Source organism: Lolium rigidum, chromosome 6, assembly GCF_022539505.1.
Source record: "Lolium rigidum isolate FL_2022 chromosome 6, APGP_CSIRO_Lrig_0.1, whole genome shotgun sequence".
Taxonomy (NCBI): domain Eukaryota; kingdom Viridiplantae; phylum Streptophyta; class Magnoliopsida; order Poales; family Poaceae; genus Lolium; species Lolium rigidum.
Genome location: NC_061513.1, coordinates 297,793,409 through 297,813,331, shown reverse-complemented (window position 1 = coordinate 297,813,331; position 19,923 = coordinate 297,793,409). Strand labels below are relative to the sequence as shown.

The 19,923-nt window shown below is 44.4% G+C and overlaps 1 pseudogene; it reads left to right on the top strand.

Annotated features, from left to right (window-relative positions):
* The first annotated feature begins 119 nt into the window (after window positions 1-119).
* On the top strand, window positions 120-19,923 carry LOC124664430 (annotated as a pseudogene).

Here is a 19,923-nt window from a genome sequence, read left to right as displayed (position 1 = left end):
CTGGTTTTCTTTAATGTTTATCCAAAGTTCAGAAACACCAAATTACTTTTCTTATATTCATCATGCAGTAAATCTTTTACTTTTCAATAGGTCACATGCAATATATAAACTATTGAGTTATGTTGACTTCTTTTGTCAACATTTGCAATATTGTCGCGCTGATAACCGACCTGCAGAAGCGGGGCGCGTCGGTGGGCGGGATCGGGGTGCAGGGCCATGTGACGCACCCCGTCGGCGACGTGATCTGCGACGCGCTTGACAAGCTGGCGGCCACCAAGCTCCCGTGTGGATCACGGAGCTGGACGTGTTGGCGGCCGACGAGGCGATGCGCGCCGACGACCTGGAGACGGTGCTGCGGGAGGTGTTCGCGCACCCGACCGTGGAGGGGATCATGCTCTGGGGGTTATGACCAGTGTCCAACTACTGGATTGTGAGTAGTTGTCCCATTACCGTGAGATATAAATCAGACCAGGCTGTGTCTTTTGCCTAGTTTGTTGTAGCTGCTAATTAATTGATTTTTTTTTTTTTGAACAAGGCTAATTAATTGATTGGATTGCTGCTTTTAATTACAGTTAGAATACTGCAATCTGTTTACTGTGTAAATATATATATACTCATTTTTTTGATTCATGTTGCGTAGTACAAAATGATGGATAACTTTATGAGAATTTGTTCAAAACATTTGAGACTTTGACAGGTGTAATCTTCTTATGTAAGCATACGTAATGCTCGCTAGGCACCTTATAGCTATTACAAAGATCAGTAGGATTTTCTTCAATAAACAAAACTTGTCATTAAACTGCTTAATCAGCAATGGTGTTGGAAGTTAGTTAGCAAGAAAGACGCACCAGGAAGTGGTTTAGGATGCGTGCACCGGTGACGCTGCTATGTAGGTACGTAATAATACTTATAGTATACCATTTTCCATGGTGTTTTTTTATGTTAATATCTTATTAATTCAATTTAAATTGGCAGCTATGTATTTAATAATTCGTATAGTTACCATTTTTCATAATCGTATACACGAGGAAAGTACGTAGGTAAAGATAGCTTTTTTCACTAGTTCGGTTGTATTGATATGAACTATTAACAGGGATAATGGATGAATGACATGTTGTGTACAGGAGGAGGAATAAGAGCAACTAGCATTAATAGGATCAGCTACTGATATGAATGATATGCGATGCAAATGGGCAATTTGATTTCTCTAGGTAAATATCTTTCATGTGGAATACTAAGGATTTTTTTTTCTTTGAATGCTACTGCTTTTCGCGTTTAGGTGCAGAAACTCTTAGTACCAAATCAGCTCTATCTGAACATATGTAATGTGCACATATTTTTCAGTCGGATTACACATATATTTCTCTGCTTGTACAATTTGAATGGTTCATTTTGACATTTTATTTTTTTGCTGCTGCTTTGATTTATTTTGCTACTTCTAAGCCTGGCTATGTTAGGTGTTCAGATGACAAGGGATTTACCTCTCTGGTGGCTTGCTTGCTACTATTCTCACTCTTTCCCTGCCTCCCGGGTCTACGTGTCAGCGGCCACGATGATGACAGAGGCTGCGGACACTCGAAGAGCAAGACCTTGTCTTGCGCCATCGCCACCTGGGAGGTCCGCTCCCAAACTGTAACGTACCCTTATACGTGCTCTATTCACGACCGACAATTAGCATTCACTACATATATTGTTATGTTGATGCAATTTGCAATGTGCAGAGAGCTCATAGAGCTTGTGCTTTGAAGTATGTGTCATTGTCCGCAAGAAGGAGAGGGCATCTTCCGGAGTGTGGAGCGGCTGGAGCTGAGCGAAGGCAACAGCACCACTGGTCCGAAGTAGTGAAGGTAGTGTGTTTACTCGAAATAATAATGTCCTTATCTTGGTTTGGTCTGCAGTTTCTTCTTTGTAAATTAACGTGATCTATTCAAATGGTGAACAGTAATTCTGAACCATGGTGTCAAAACTGATGTACATATTTAGGTGTTGGATTGTGTCTCAGTTCACATTACTCGTATTTGTGCTTGCTGAAGTTTCTACATCATATACATAAATGACTAAAAGATTGGAAAAAATATGCAAAGTGAGTTCCCTTTAGTCTTGGAAAATGGCTGTCCCACTTAGATTCACTCCCGTTGCTAATCTGTTGTTGAATGTGTGTTTGTCATTGTTTTGCTGTCTTCTGGCCCCTTTAAATGTACCATATGAATCTGCCGTATTTACTCACTTGGCTTGTTTGGCATGAAATGAAACATGTATTTGTATGATTTTAATAAAAAATAATTGGTAGCAGCGGACAGTCTACTAGTATAGAACATTGCTACCCGCAGATCATTACTAGATATATATATATAATTATTATGTTCTAAGTTCCTTACTTCCCTGATAAAGTGGTGCTTGTTAGTTAAACAACATGCAATGATTTGAAGCAAAATAAATTGTACTTGAAAATTCTCTATGTCAAGCATTCGGATCTGTCAAGCTTATATTTTCATGTACTTGATATGCAGCTCGGGCACTTCTCCGCGGTCGATTCCCTCGTCGTGCATGTTTGACTTGCCCCCGGCCCTGCCATTTACTTGTGCTTGGTGATGCTCTACGGACTCCAGCGGTGCCATCGGTTAGGGTGTGAGGCTTTTCATGCTGCCCTCCGTTGCCGCCAAGGACCCATCCGTGCTTCACTCGCCGCACCCTGGTCCAGTACGTCGCCGTCCAGAACTAGCTATGCTTGTATGTGAAAATGCAAGTTCTATATTGTTGAATATGTCTTCATAATTCCAAGTGTATATCTTTATGCAGGTAGTGTCAAGTTGCTCGCCCCAAAGCCCACCGACATTCAAAGATACCTTCTTATTCCCGGTTGACTCAAATGCTGCATTTGTGTTCATATCTATTGCATGAACTTGTTCACCATTTGTTAGTTCAGTGCTTATACAATTCTGATTTGCTTGTCCTGATATGAACTATGCCTAGGAGACAGCTGCTGAGTTTGTGGATGCAACTTCTTCTCTGCCTATTACCCTCAGGCAAAGAATGACGATGCATCCCTCATCACGGAGGTGATGACGGAGGAAGAGGAGTTATACTAGGCCCAGCTTAAGGCCAAAGGAGAAGAGGATGCACGAAAGAGAGAAGATGCCGCAAGGCAGGATTTTGATCCATGAGGCCACCCCCGGCTGCTTGGATAAAGAATGAAAATGCATCCCTCATCATGGAGGTGATGATGGAGGTAGACGAGTTATATCAGGCCTGGCTTAAGGTCGAAAAAGAAGAGGAGGTCAGAAAGAGAGAAGAGGCTGCAAGATAGGCTTTTGATGCTTAGGGCATGGTTCAGGAAAGTTGGATGAGCTGCTGACACAAACATAGCTCTATTTGGAATTTCTACTTGATAAGAAGGACCATATCACAACTGCACGGGTCTCTCACTTGTGTGCTCACCATTTTATTTATGTCTTTCGGTACTTGTTATTTAATTATTTGCCCTTTTTTGTTCACAATGTTGTTCTTACCTGTAGGCTAGGACAAAAGCTATTGAAATAAAGGATGAAGATGAACCTGTTCAAGAGCAGAAGAAGGAACGTGGAAGAAAGGTGAAAGCGAATTCTAAGCCACAGTACAGTGACGTGAGTTTAGACTTCATATATTGTCCCCTGCTACATATATACGAGTTCTAGTATGTATGCTTATTTCAAGTGGGGAAGGTGGGGAAGAAATGATTGGTGATACAAGTACTCAGACATCTTAGCATCACAATTAACCTACGTATGGGTCAAACTCTGATCGAGGTTGACATTGATGTTGTGTTCCCGGAGAAGACTAAGTTTTTTTTTAAGAATTTTGTACCGTTCTAGGTTAAGTAACCATATAGCTCTTTGTTCCGATGGCAAAGGTTTCACTCATTAGTAACCATAGAGCGGTCCTGTACGAGATTCTATGTCCTTAATGACAGACAATTTTTGTTCTGGCCACTAGTTGATGCCAAAGAATATTAGAACTAGTGGCAATGTGGGAGAACAACTTGTTTTTGCCAGTCCAATGCATCTTAAAAAGTATTTCCTTTTTTTTGTTCAATTGGGTATCAAAGATTATATGCATGCAGCTGGTGTTGTACAGAGTAATCATCACATGATGGTTAAAAAGATTCATCCAAGTATTGCCTTGTAAATTAGGATTCTAGGTACTTTTTTATTTTGTGCATTCACTTATTCCCTTGATTGTGTGTAGGTAGCTATTGCGGCTAATGGAGGACGAACATCAAGCAGCTCGCATGGTCTTGTTCACTGACACCGTCCTGCTGCAAGAAACCCACCAGCATACGACGGTGATAAACTAGGACGAGTTGTTGTTCCGGCCTGGATATTAGCTGGTAGGTCTGCGCTTGGCAGCTGCCCGCCGTCGTCGGAGGTGGTGGTGGAGGCATGTTGGTCTTGTGGCGACGACTTGCTTTGACTTGTTTTGTTTTACTTGATTTTTTTTTGTCTTTTATTGCTGTTTCAAGTTGTGAACTTGGGTGGCTCAGTCCGATTCGTATGTGTGCTGTATTTGATAAAGTCTTGTTTTTTTTTTCATTTGCACATGGAAGGTCATTTCCTGAGCGCAATAGCTGCTGACGTTTGGCGTGAATACTTAATCTTTAACTTATTATGGGCAATCTCGTTGATCTAGCTGAAAACAACTAGATTATTCCGAGTTTCGGTGTCTAGCCTGCGCTAAAAATATGGGGATTGAAATGGAGCATAACAGCAGTTGTAGTTGCAGACTTTCATTCATCATCCACGATTTCTCGTGTGATCTTGTTTATTTTCCCATAGGAAGGTTTTCCCGGGTAGTTGGACTATAGTAACGGGAGTACCAAATTTTGGCAAAAGTTAGTGGATTGATGCATTTCTGTGCAATATAACCTATTTATGTTCTAGAGGATAAGGTGATTTAATCCTACAAGCTTCCGTTTCTAGATTTATTTGTTGATTTTCTGTTTGTTTTTGTTTGGTGGCGATGTTTGTATTATGTCTGTCGAGTTTCTCGTAACATTTTTGATCCTTTTACATAATGTGATTAGTTCGATACTGAAGGTTGAGGAGATGGCGGATGAGTTTCTGGATACAATTCAATATATGCAAGGCCTGACTTAAGGCCGAAGAAGAAGAGGATGCTAGAAAGAGAGAAGAGGATGCCAAGACAAGCTTTTGATGCAAAGGCATGGTTCAGCAAGTTGGATGGACGCAACTCTGTTCGGAGTTTATACTTAAGAAGATGGTCCGGATCACAGATGTACGCATCTCTCATTTGCTCAACATTTTATTTATGTCTTTCAGTACATGTTTCTACTTTGTAGCAATTTTCATCTTCTTTGTTTGACAATGAGGATTTTGCATGTAGGCTACGCCAAAAGCTGTTGAAATTAAGGATGAAGAGGAACTCGTGCAAGAGCAGAACGGTCATGAAAGAAAGAGGAAAACAAATTGTAAGGCAAAGTATCATGATATGAGTTCAGACTTCATATATTATCCCTGCTTCATATACACTATTCTAGTATGTATGCTTTTGCTGTCTACCATACTAGATTATGCGCATGTCCTTTTTGTCAGCTGTGCTCCAGCATACTTTGTAGTCTGTGTTACATGCTCAAATGGATTTTTGAATAGAACAGGTGTTAGCGGTTGAAATAACTTGATCTATCATTGGTGATAAGACCATATACGAACCTTGTTTCTGATTACGGAAAATGAAAATCTTATTCAGAGGAAGGCTAAGACAGTAGCCGCGGTTATAATATGAAGCCACGCTAGTAAATCCTTATTATGCATGCATGGTTATGGAGGGAACCCATATTCTCTCTCATGTACATCTACACACATTCTTTTTCAAATGTATTTTCCTGATACATAAATATTTGCAGTTCGAGGCATGTTCAGAAAATTGGTAATCATTTCATAGGTGTCCAATGGTTTAGTTGTTGGAGTTTCTTTGCTTCCCTTTCCATTGAGCACCTTTATATAATGGTACAGAACCTTGTTTTGAAGTACTGAGCCTATAGCTTGTGGTGATCTTTGAAAAAAGAATCCTTATGCTTGTGTATTCTGTTGTAGGTCAATGGTGTGAGCAAGGCAGCAGATGCGAGTCCCTTGCGCAAGGGCTTGGGTGTGTCTACCTTTGCATGCTGCTACCAATATTAGGTGTTGCATGGTCCCGAGGCTCCTGGTCACAGAGTGGGCAGCGGGGATGGTGTTGCACACCTCGTTGCGTAAGGTGGTTGGCGGTCTAGCATCTGTCTTGGCCCGTGAGCCAATCGAATAATTTTACCCGCTGTGGCGCCCATGGCTTCCAGTGAGCTTCCAGGTGGAGCAGGTCATGGATCCATGGAAGGTAGCGAGGTAGCAAGACTTGGTTGTGTATGTGCCATGGGCTGTCCGTCTCCATTGCGGGCGATCTAGCTCCTCCCGAAGGTGGGTGTGTTGTACCAGCTGCCAAAGCCTCAGGTATTGTCCTATCTCGTGTATGCCCATAACCCCATGAATGTCCCGTGCCCAACTGTTGCCTTGTAGACCACTGTCAACCGTCTTGATCTTGGCATACTTATACTTGTGGAGCACTGGAGCACAAACCTATTTTAGTCGAGTCCGGAAAGAGATAGAGCTTCAAGCCTTAAAATAGTTTACTTATTGAATGGGTATTTAATGTCTATATGATTGTTACTGTCTCAGCTTGATAGAGAGCATCATCGGGGAGTATAGATTAGCATGGAGTTGTATTTACCTCTTTGCTGAAGAAAGGTTTTTGTGTATGGCAGGGATGACCATATCAGTCCCGAGTGCTTGCTATTTGGCATGGTGTAGTGCCTACTTGGAGCGGCTGGATGTGTGTCTGGCCCTTGCCGGTGGAGAAGACGCGGTTGGATGGGTGATCGAGGATGTGCCTAGCAGCATACCATCAGGGTGGGGATCATCGAGGGTCTCGCCAAAAAGCTCAAGGTTGCACTAGCTGGCTTTTTGTTGAGAAGAAGGCTTGGTGCTTTGGTAGATTGGCATATACATGAAACCCAATGTCATGTTAGCGACTTAATACATATACACTAGTAGTGGCTTCTCTCATGTATTTTATATCCACACAGGCTAGATGGTACATATAACATGTGGGATGTGTGTAAACTCAATCCATAATGATAATGTTATTGTTTTTTGTGAAAAGCTTAGTTTTTTGTGGTTAATGGCTTAAAGCCATTATTTCTGTAGGTGATATTTCCATGCAAAGGCAAGGAATTGAATCAGGAACAAGTCACTAAAGAAAACAAAGCAGGAAGGAAAAATGTGTACTATTCATTTACGGTCCACAGCAATGAATCGTATGGAATCCAGATGACAATTTTTTTTTCTCCGTGTAAAACACATATTAGGTTGAATGTCCTAACTTTAATTCACCTCTTTGGAAGCAACACCTGCGCTTAGTAAGAGAGATAGCAAGTTCATCGCTGCAGAAAATAAATCCAACTGATACGTGCCTTGCCATTGAAAACAGAGGCGACGGTCTGATGGGCGTGATGAGGTAAGACTTAGGTATGATTAGCCCGAAAACAGAGGCGACATACAGATGGGCTTAATGAGGTGAGACTCAGGTACTCCCTTCATACAGGTTTACTAGTTTTATTATAAAATTAGGAAAGTCCCAAGAAATTAGGCTAGATTTCTAATTAATAGGTGTTTTGATTGGGTCTGTTCTTGGATAGCAGCGATCCTCTCTCTCCGTTAGTTGGGTTTGACCAATGCATGCACGAGTTCCCTTTCATTTTGGTTGCATGCAGTAATTAAACGCAGGCATTCACGCAAATTTCTCTTCTCTCTCCTAATCTCTCTTCTCTAAGTAAGGAAATTTATGATATTTTATCTCTTATAGCCAGCTGAGTATATATCTTACTGTACTTGCTCTAATAAACCGGTACAGAGGGAGTATGATTAGCCCTTGCCCCTTGGAATACGGGTGGTTTGCTTCTCTGCCATTAATTTCCCCATAATCAGTGGAAGGCATTTAACCACCAGCGGAAGACCATGCATGACACTAGAGCGATCCGTGGATATTTTCATCTTGGCCGTTCCATTGTTTCCATCTTGACCATTCCAGCTTTCTCTCCCACCAAACAAAAAAAATTGGAGAGCCCAAATCTCCCGCTCTTTTTTCCTCTAATATTGCCTCCCAATCTATAAATATAAGGAGGGGTACAGCCAACGCGTGCGTCGCGTGTGGCTTAGACTTTGACTCTTTACTCGTCGAGGAGAGGACAGGAGGGAGGCTGCCAATGTTGTCGAATTCACTAGCCGGCGTGCCGTTGCATCGCTCGACGGAGGAAGAGTCGTGCGCGCAGGCGGGAGATCGATGGACCGGCGAGGCGAGGCGCCATGGAACAATATGCAGGTTGGTAATTAATCAATCATTGTGTGGATCGCTTCCTTTGTTTATTTTTTTTAGTATCTAGGCCTTTCTGGGCTGCTGCATGCATGAATCGATTTATTGGTTATGATTTACTACTACTACTCCGTATGAATCATGGACGGGCGGATTGGTGGATGGAGAAATAGAGTTAGTCTTGTAAATTCCGGGATGGATGGATCCGCATCTTGGTCCGATCTGATGCGCATCTTGGTTGATTGAGTAGGTGCTTTTTATTGTTTTTTAGAACAAAGTCTGCTGGTACTTTGCCCTTGGTTGGATTGGATGAGAAGAGAGCGCGCGTCTAGTTCTTGGTGCCTTTCACGGCGGAGTAATTAATTAGTCACCCATCGCTTTGGTTCCGCGCGACGTGATCGACTTTGGCGACGCGCAGGATTCGCGTTCCGCAACTCGGCCATCCAGGACGCGCAGGTTTCGCGTAGTCACGGCGCCCGCACCCAGCTGCTGATCGGGGCCCGCATCGCTTTCGTTCCGCACGAGCGAGAGGCGCGAACGACGACGCGGCGGCGTCGGTGACCGTGAACGGCGCGTCCATCCGGGTGGTCCAGCTGGACAACGTCGTGCCGATCGGAGCTTGCATCAGCAAGTCGGATCGCCCTCTGCGACCAGCACAAGAAGCCGGTGCGCGGGCACTGCATCTTCTGGGCGGTGGAGAACTCGGTGCAGCCGTGGGTGCGCGCCCTGAACCCCGGCCAGCTCAAGGCCGCCGTGGAGTCCCGGATCAAGAGCCTCGTGTCCCGCTACAACGGCCGCTTCCCGTGCTACGAGGTGAACAACGAGATGCTCCACGGCAGCTTCTTCCGGCAGCGGCTCGGCGACGACATCGACGCGCACATGTTCCGGGAGACGGCGGCGATCGACCCGGCGCCGGCGCTGTTCGTGAACGACTACAACGTGGAGAACGCCAACGACCCCAACGCGACGCCGGAGAAGTACGTCGCCCTGATCACCGACCTGCAGAATAACGACGGATAAATAATTAACTTAACAAAAAAATAACTTAACATGAATTAGTTATTTTACGGAACCGGTACCCGCGCGTCAAACGGAACCGGTACGTACCCGCGCGTCAAACTTAATAACGACGTCAAACCCGGTACCCCGCGCGTATACGGAGGGGCGGGGGCGGCGCTTTTTTTGTTTTTAGAGATGGAGAGAGAGACATGCATGCACACACCGACCCCGCGCGTATACGGAGGGGGTGTGGTGAGGGCCACCGTCCTTTCGCCATCGCCGCCCCCCTTTCGCCACCGGTCCCACGCCGTCTCTGTTTGCCCAACCGGTTCACGTCGCCCTTCCCCCTCGCCACGGCACTTGTCCGATGAATCCGCCGCGACACCCTCTCCCACCCCTTCCTCGCCCTCTCCTTTTGCCACCGCCCTTTCGCCACCGCCACCGCCCCTTCTTCACTTAATTAATTTGTTTTGACTACATGTTTTCGGGACCGACATATGGCGGACGATAGAGCTGACCCGATTGCGGAGAACTATGATCCGGACGCTGAAGACCATATGTTCGGCATCATAAATGGCGATATTCCATTTGTGCCGACCGGAGAAGAAGAAGATGATATCTCTTCTTATCTGAACCTTGAGGGTGAAGATGAAGGGCGCCGTCAGCAAGATGATGCCGAAGAAACGTCGATAAACGACGATCTTCAATTGGAAGTAGCAACCACCTCCGGCGCCGAGGTATATATATATACATATTGAGCGTACGGTGATACAACTAACTGATTTGAATAAATGTGTGTGTACTAACGCGCGCGACTCTCTTTCTTATTTTAGCCCTCGGCCGGATCGTCGAAAAAATCGAGTACGTCGTCAAAGCGTGGCGCAACCAAGACGATGAAAGCGGGAGAAACATGCACCATCGATGTTGTCGACGAAGCAACCGGCAGAGCCGCTGGAGCCCAGCAAGAACGCCACCAAGTTTGTCGGCCAATGCGGAGCCGTTGTTAGAGACAACGTCTCGATCACCCGCCAGGAGTGGAATGAGCCAAAGAAGGCACGTGTTGGTTTCACTTTTGTCGATAAGAGAGAAAAAAAGATTGCTTCAACAAGCTTATGGAACATTTCGTTCTACCTCCGGAATACCGCAAATACGATGAGGAGGGTAACAAGATTGCGGAAAACAAGAAGAGGCGCAAGCTAGTCAAACAGTTCGCTCTTTCTAGGATGGCCAACGCATTCGGAAATACAAGCAAAATCTAGCCCATGACTTTGTCAACCAGGGCAAGACTCCGGTTTTCAAAGGACAATATGAGAAACCGCAACATGATTGGCCAGAATTTGTGAAGCAAAAGAAATCGGAGCAGTTCCTTGAACTATCGAAAAAAAATAAGGAAAATGCGGCCAAGAAGGAGTACAATCATAAAATGGGGCCAGGAGGGTATCGCTTTTGGCAGCCTAGGTGGGAGAAGATGGAGAACGAGGCTGAGGGCGCGAGGAATCCGTCCGGGTACGGAGGGATGGGACCCAAGGGCCAAAGGCTGGTGGTACGGGCATGGGGGATCGGCTGAACCCGGAGACGAGGGAGTGTGTTTATCGGGGCAAAATAATTACACCCACCAAAAAGCTTATTGAGGCAATGAGGGATGCTCAAGAGGGGAAGATCAAGTTCAACGGAGAGAACGACGCCACGACAAAAGCCCTCGGGAATCCTGAACACGGAGGGACGTGTACGAGGCATGGGGCCCATTCCGTGGAAAATAGGGTTCCCCGAACGATGACCCGTACGGTTACGAAGCCGTAAGAGAAAGATGGATCGGGAAAAAGATGTTGTGGCGCGGTTGGTAACGGAAATGGATGTGATGAAGAAAACCGTGAGTGTACTAGTAGCCGAAGAGAGGCAGCTCGGGCGCGAGCATGAAGATCATCCAATGGATCTCGGAAGCCGGCAGCGGAGAAGAAGCAGCGTGGCATATGAATGAGTTCATAAGAGACCACATACCACGGTACGAGTAAAGAGTACTTGTCAGGAGACGAGGTTGAACAAGGTATAGAGTGATACCGAAGATCAAACCTCGGACAAGTAAAATATCGCGAGACAAAGGGAATTGGTAATATATGTGAATGGTTCATTCGATCACTAAAGTCATCGTTGAATATGTGGGAACCATCATGGCCGGCCAGCCCTAGATGGGGTGGAGTCCCAAGTGGACTCCACCATAGGGGGCCGACCACCCCCACATGGGAGGTGGAAATCCCACCCTTTGGGTGGGAGTCCTAGTTGGGCTAGGTTTCCCCTCTTATGGAAGGTTTTGGTTTCGGGTCTTATTCGAAGACTTGGACACCAACACTTGGGATCCACCTATATAATGAGGGGCCAAGGGAGGGGGCCGCCCACCCTAAGACCACAAGCTGGCCACCCCCATAGAGTGGCCGGCCACCCCTCCCAAACCCTAGCCAAGCTCCTCTCCTCCATATTGCCCGCATAGCTTAGCGAAGCTCCGCCGGACTTCTTCACCGCCACCGACACCACGCCGTCGTGCTTTGTCGGATTCAAGAGGAGCTACTACTTCCGCTGCCCGGCTGGAACGGGGAGGTGGACGTCGTCTTCATCAACAACCGAACGTGTGACCGAGTACGGAGGTGCTGCCCGTTCGTGGCGCCGGAACCGATCGTGATCAAGATCTTCTACGCGCTTTGCAAGCGGCAAGTGAACGTCTACCGCAGCAACAAGAGCCTCCTCTTGTAGGCTTTGGAATCTCTTCAAGGGTGAGACTCGATACCCCCTCGTTGCTACCGTCTTCTAGATTGCATCTTGGCTTGGATTGCGTGTTCGCGGTAGGAAAATTTTTGTTTTCTATGCTACGTTATCCTACAGCCTTGGCCGTTGCATATAAGGCTCCTCTCTTTCTTTTTTCGCCACTCTTCTTTTGATCATGTGCGCGTTTTTTTTCTCCATCCAGGGGTTTAAATTGTGTATTGTTCTTCATGCGACATTTGGTGGTGGGTTCAGCCTTCGTTGTTGCACGTCGGTGGTCTTGCTTCCGGTGGGTTTTACTTTTCTAGGGATGCATCGATTTCTCCTCGCGGTTGTGTTTGTTGAGTGGCTACTTTGTTGGTCGTGCTTTCGTGCTCATGTTGCTTCTTCGTGGTTGTCTTACCTTGCGGTTTGTTTGCAAAAGACGTGGCTCTGCACATTTTCCACAAGGAGTAAGGGCTCAAAACAAGAATGTTGCAAAGACGACAATTATGGTATGGAGATGTAAGTATGTTCTTACGTGTTATGTGTTCTTATGTTATATATGTATAGTGAGCTAAGGTGGAACTCATATTCTCGCTTTTATTTTTCATGTATATGTCTTTGTGTGAGCTTTAAGACAAAGGGGTGGTTTGGAAAAGAATGAAACAACTTCCCAACCTTTTTGCGACCCGGAGATCGTATGTCATCTTGTAGAAAATCTTATATCTTAGTGAGAATTGTTGCTACTCACATTACAGTGTGTAATCGGTGATATTATGGTAAAAATGTAATGATACATTTGTTTTATGTTATGAATGAAGTTTGTTGTCATTTTAGTGTGTGTGATGTAAACATTTCAATCTATTTTGAAACATATGTTACTTTTGTAGACACACAAATAAAGCTAAGTGCAAACAAGTGGAACCATAATAATCATACCTAATGAGAATGACATTATTGAAATGGAGACCAAACAAAGACCGTTTCATATAATTGGTCTTATTATCTCGATTTCCATCAAGGACTTCACATCAATTAAAAAGCCCACGCAATGACCTCTTTTTCCATTGCCACGGTGGTTCTGACCTATGTCCGTAGAGTCACTTTGTAGTTGTGTGTACTTCAAGAACACGTCATTTTATTGCCCATTAGTTGTTTCTTGACAATTATTTTCATAGTGCCATATCTTGCTTAGTCTTCGTAGGTTGTTTAGTTAATATCGGATTCTAACCTAGAATTGCGTTTGTGAGCCTTTGATTTCATTAACATATTAAGAATATATAAGTTTTTACAAATTTGGTTGTCATATAGACACTCCTACCCATTGATCAACACAAAAAATCTTCACATGCGATGCAAACTTATCATGATGCCCATCATCAAATTCATATATTAGCCTAAAAACCCATTAAATGGGAGAAATGCATATTATTCAAGTTCAAACCCATTGTAGGTAGACACCTTACATACCTATAAATGTTTATTTACTTAAACTTAATATCCAATCATGCACTTTGGAAACTACACAGAGACATTTGTTTGACTATATGCTATAGTTCGAGTGAGTTACACATCTAAGGTTAGTAAAAATATTTCAACACATACATATACATACATTTCAAAAAGAAATATGGTGTCATACAAATTATTCTTATTTTTTCTGCAACATGGAAAGTCAAATAAACAACATGTCATTAAGTTGCCATAAGTGTTCGAAAACCCCAAAAATGTCACTTTACTTGGAACATAAATTCAAAATTTAAGAAATATATTTTCAATGGTAGAAAATATAATTTGGTAGTAAAATAGTATATGTTTATATTAACAGCATTGTGGTGTTGGTTAATTTTGCTTAGTGTAATATCATAATGATGCATCTATGACTAAATGATTGTTCGATAGGGGTAAGTTAACAATAAGGCACCTAATTTCTCCGAAAATTGTATATATTCATTTTTTCCTCAAACCCAACTAGAAGCTCATCGCACATAATGTAACACTAGGAAGCATATGTGCTGTGGCACGCTGCGCCCGTGCCAGTAATATTTGGGATGCCTGATCTATGCAGTAATTGTTATGTTTTAATGTTTGTGTGGTGTGGTGTGGATTGAAAGAGCTTCAAGGTCAGTAGCAATCTGGATATTTTTTAGAAGTAAGATAAGATACGGCAAATAAGTGGCTATATTAAGTGAGCTAATGTTATTTACATTGGACTACACGGTTTGTTCTACAGTGCAAAATGTTGCGTGTTAGGAACTAAACTGTAAAACGTACTGAAATACAGTAGATGTAACATTCTGATTTCTAATTTTAGTTTTCTCATTCTACACTGAAGTTTGTCTTTCATGGCCTAATCGATAAATAAAAACTAGATAGTTTATAGCTCGAAGAAATTACAAACCGACATTGTATCATTACCAATCAAAACGATAAAAATCAATATAAAAATAGGAGGTAGAGAGGAAAGCCTTTGGTACACTGAGTGACTGCAACAATATACAACAATCCACAACACGGAGAACAGAAACAAAGAAGACCGTCTTCAAAACATGGATGAAAGAAGTTCAAAAAATAGAGCACTCGGCTAGGGTTTGTTCCATCTAAACTACATACACTATGTTTGTAAATGAGTCATCTCTTATAAGTTGTTTAAGTACTGAAAATTCACAACCGACTGGTGCCTTCAGCGGGGTGCAGGAACTTCCTAGCCAGCCACTGAGGTCATTCAACAGCATCGACCTTGCGCTAATTCAAGAAAATTGGCGGGATTCTTACTTATGGAGGTCATATCTCCAACCAGAGAATACCATCGGGAATTTATATTCAGACAATGGGGATCGTAAGAGAAATTATATTGTATATGCATATGTACTGTGTGTAATATGTTCGACCAAGCATGAAGAAAGAGGTCACTTCGATCACTGTATTCATGACAATGTTGTGTACCTTCATTGTTGTATGTAGTAGCATCGAGTTGAATGAAAAAAACCAAATAAAAATAAAAACACTAAATGAAAAATAATTGAATGATAAAAACAAAATAAAAATCAAAAGGAAAATACAGAGGAAAGGGGGCTCCTGCATTCCACACATGGAGCTCTTTAGTCCCGGTTGGTGTTCCACCAACCATAACTAAATCATCTCCAGCCCGAGAGCTCTAGATCAATCACGTGGAGACCCTTTAGTTCCAATTCACAACACAACCGGAATAAAGAGGGGGCTTTAGTGCCGATTGGGTTGAGCGACCGAACCTAAAGGCAGTTACGAACCGAGATTAGTGTGGATTTTTCTACAAGGGGTTGAGATCTGGACAGCTTGCGGTCTGAACACCTCATGCTCCTCCGGCATTGCTGACCTCATTGCCCAAGAGTGTATTACTTTGCTGATTAATCTATAAAACTCTGTTTGCCCTCAAAAAATTGTTGTACACGTACATAAATAAGGAGAAATAATAGTTAAAAGACAAAAAAATATATTATAACACTAGAGGAAACAGTCAAGGTTGTAACAACTTCTAGCAGTCGGCATATGCTATTTTGCCATCGGCATTACAAGGCATCGACATAGCTGAGGTTATCATCGACTTAGGCTATGGCTATCGGCGTAGGCTATGCCGACGGCAACCGTCGACATAGAGGTTAATGGCCATTTGTCAGTTTTCCAAAAAAAAAAAAAAGAAAACCAATAGTAAAACTTCCCATGGTCACTCTCTCATCCCATCGGTCACTCATCCTTAAACTGCTTCCATCTCAGCATACTTAACTTTTTTCCTTCCTTCCTTATGAGTTTCTTGCAGAGAAGGTATACTTTCCTTGACAACAGTACCCTATCAATCGTATTAACCTTTGGGCCATAACATCACACTTCTAGATTATTTAAATTCCAAAAAAAACTATTTGAGTAAACAACAATCAATAAGTAGTAATAATCTTGTATTCAAATAACAAGAAACTGAATTTGATTTTTTTTTAAAAAAAAATCACCGAATGAAAAAACTCATATTTCCTTTTTGATTTTGAGGAATCTAAAAAATTTCCGTAGATATTTTCATATATAAAACATTTTCATTAGAGATCGTCCGCAACCAGAAAAACAGTTTTACCGAAACATGATGGCATTTGCGTAGTATATTAAAATTCATGTTTATTAATTTTCCTAACAACTAGAACACACAATACATGGTTATCTGAAAGGATTTTATTTTTGAAATTTCTAACATTTCCTTATATTCTTTCAAAAACTAAAAGGCAATTTGGGGGGTCGATTCGCCGTCACGGCGAAAACTCCAGGGGCAACGCATGCCAGGCAATTCCGACGGATTTTCTGTGCTGATGGTTGCCGCCAGCACATAGTGCAATACGTCGACGGCTTTTCTATGCTGACGGCCTATTTGCTGGGCGGTCCGGTTCGAGCCCTACGCCGATGGCCCGAGATAAAAGGCTGGCGGCCTAGGATGGGCCCGTCGGCACCTTCACGAATTCCTATAGTGTAATTATTCCCGCAAAAATATTACTCTCTCTGTCACAAAATGTAAGGCGCACAATTTTATGTTGGCCTTTTATATAGGACATTGACCAGTACTATATACTAAATCATATGTTGTATTCTTCTTTTAATTTTTTGTCGTCTATTTTCGTTCTAATTTTGTGAACGTACTATAGGCAACTAATAGTAAGAGTTGTGAAAATATTATAAGTACTCACTCCCTCCCATTGAACATAACGGAAGTTTGTCTAAATTTAAATGTATCTAAGCATTAGGTACATCCGAATTTAGACAAACTTTAGATAAATCATTTTGACAAATATGTTCGCACACTTTTATTATTACACAAGTGAAAATGAAAATGGTACACGTAGCAAAATGTGTGCAAATTAGAATGCGCATAAAAAGTTTCCATGTGAAGTACCAAGGTGTTAAGCATAGCAAGGCCATGAGCCCTTTATACATGAATCTATCAAGAACAGAAATGTTAATGTGTTGTTGTCAGAAAGATCTCTTGGGCCAGTGTATATGAGGTGTGATTTCAGAATCAGGCTCATAAACTAGATTAGGGATGCAGGTTCATGCACATTGTCAAATTGGGAATTATGGTAAGGGCTTGAGTTGGATTTTAAAAATTGACACAAAATTATTATTTTTACTTTATTTATTAATGGCTACTAATTTTAGTCAACTGAACCTAAATAACAATTTATCACAATATATATGTACCGGTCAAAATGGTAGAATTTAGCATGCAAGTGTATTTTTGATGACTTTCAGCGGTTGTTTTGAACCTCGGGATGCACCGGATGAACCATAAATAAAGCGGGTGCACCAGATATATTTTCCTCCAAGGCAGTCTATTTCCGGGTAGGTCTCATGAAAATCTCTTATGTCTCGATTCACGTACTCTGTATATCATTTTATTTTCATTACTGAAGGTTGTAAAACGATTAGAAATTGAGACATTAAGTCTTTGTTTCGAAACAAAAACATCCAATACCAGAACAGAGCCTAGAAGTCCACATCATTCATCGGTACAAAACGAGGAATAGCTCGTTTACTTTATTCATTCATGTTCGTTACCTTTGACCAGTACAACACCTTAATTACCTTGTAGTTCTCAATACTCCAAATATATACCCAAATGTGGAAATGTAAAACTATAATTGTTATAAGTGGTAGTACAATTCCTTTCCCAATACCATTGGTTAAAATTTAGTGTGTTTGTATGTGTATTTATCAGTATGAACTATATATGTGAGGTAAGTGCATTAACCGTCGTCACACATCCATATCCAGCACCAGAGGCGTGTCCCCCTTCTCGACGCTGAACGTCTTGTGCATCTTCCCTGTCGCCGTCGCGAGCTGCACGATGTACGATCCATGGTACCCTCTGAATTTGAAGTTTCCGTCACTTGTCGATCTTCCCGCGCGCGTGCGATGTCCACTCCCGTCGCAGATTTATGAACCTGCGGTCGAGTCATGTCGTAAATCAGAAAAATCCTCAACAAATGCATCACGAGTAGAAATCGTAGTTTGTGAGGGTGACCGACCTCTCGCCGGCGCAATTGAGAGTGCCGTCGGAGTTTACGAGGCAGGCGTCCTGGCGCCACATGTGTCCCTGCATAAACCCCCAGAACACCACCCCCTCCACGGCCGGGTGCGCGTACGCCTCCCGGAGCACCACCTCGTAGTCGTCGGCACGGAGGTCCAAATCGGTCTCGCATGCGTCGAGCTCGGTGAGCCAGATGGGCAGGTCGGTGGTGGCGAGCTCGCCTCACGAATTTTTTGGGGAGCTCCAATCTGCCGCTCTTTTTTTTTCCTCTAACCTTGCCCTCCCATCTATATATACAAGGAGGGGTATAGCCAACGCGTGCGTCGCGTGTGACTTAGACTTTGACTCTTTACTCGTCGAGGAGAGGAGAGGAGAGGAGAGGAGAGGAGAGGAGGAAGGGAGGCTGCCAATGCCGTCGAAATCACACTAGCCGGCGTGCCGTGCCATTGCTCGACGGAGGAAGAGTCCTGCAGGCGGGAGATGGGCCGGCGAGGCGCGGCGCGGCACGATGAATGAAACAATCAGGTTGGTAATTAATCATCGTTTCGATCGCTTCCTTTGCTTTGTATCTACTAGCTAGGCATTTTCTGGGCTGCTGCATATATGAATCGATTTATGAGTATGTATGAATCATGGACACGGATGGGTGGGTGGAGAAATAAAGTTAGTCGATCCGCATCTTGGCACCCAGCACGTTGATTACTTGTTTGGTCCGATCTGATACGCATCTTGGTTGAGTAGGTGCTTTTTACTGTAATGTTTTTAGAACAAAATCTCGTACCGTGGCTGCCCTTGGTTGGACTTGGAGGAGCTGCGCGCGTCATGCCTTTCCGTTTCTTTGGGCGAGCGATGAAGTCAGCCGGATCTAATTAATTAATTAGTCAAAGTCAACCGGATCCCTGCGCCCGCACCCACCCGAGAAATGTGTCCAGCTGCTGATCGGGGCTTTTGTTCCGCGCGCGGCTTTGCGTTTGCCGTCCAGCACGCATGCACACGCATCGCTTTCGTCCCGCGCGGCTTGACGAGTTTGCCGACTCGCGGGATGGACGCAGGCTTCGATCGCGTTCCGCAACAACCCGGCCTTCTTCGGCTTAATTGGACTGGGCGACGACATCTGACGCGCACATGTTCCTGGAGAGAGCGGCCATCGACCGCGGCGCTGTGGCGCTGTTCGTGAACGACTACAACGTGGAGAACGCCAACGACCCCAACGCGACGCCGGAGAAGTACGTCGCCCTCATCACCGACCTGCAGAAGCGGGGCGCGTCGGTGGGCGGGATCGGGGTGCAGGGCCACGTGACGCACCCCGTCGGCGACGTGATCTGCGACGCGCTCGACAAGCTGGCCGCCACGGAGCTCCCCGTGTGGATCACGGAGCTGGACGTGTCGGCGGCGGACGAGGCCGTGCGCGCCGACGACCTGGAGACGGTGCTGCGGGAGGCGTTCGCGCACCCCGCCGTGGAGGGATCATGCTCTGGGGCTTCATGCAGGGCCACATGTGGCGCGCCAACGGCCAGCTGCTCAACGCCGACGGCTCGCTCAGCGAGGCCGGCCGCAGGTACGTCGGGCTCAGGACGGAGTGGACGTCGCACGCGCGCGGGACGGTGGACGCCAACGGCAACTTCAAGTTCAGGGGCTTCCACGGCAAGTACGTGCTGGAGCTGGCCGCCGGAGCCGGCGGGAAGGTCAGGCGCGCCTTCGACGTGCACAAGGGGGACGCGCCGCTCGTGCTCGACATGAACCTCTGA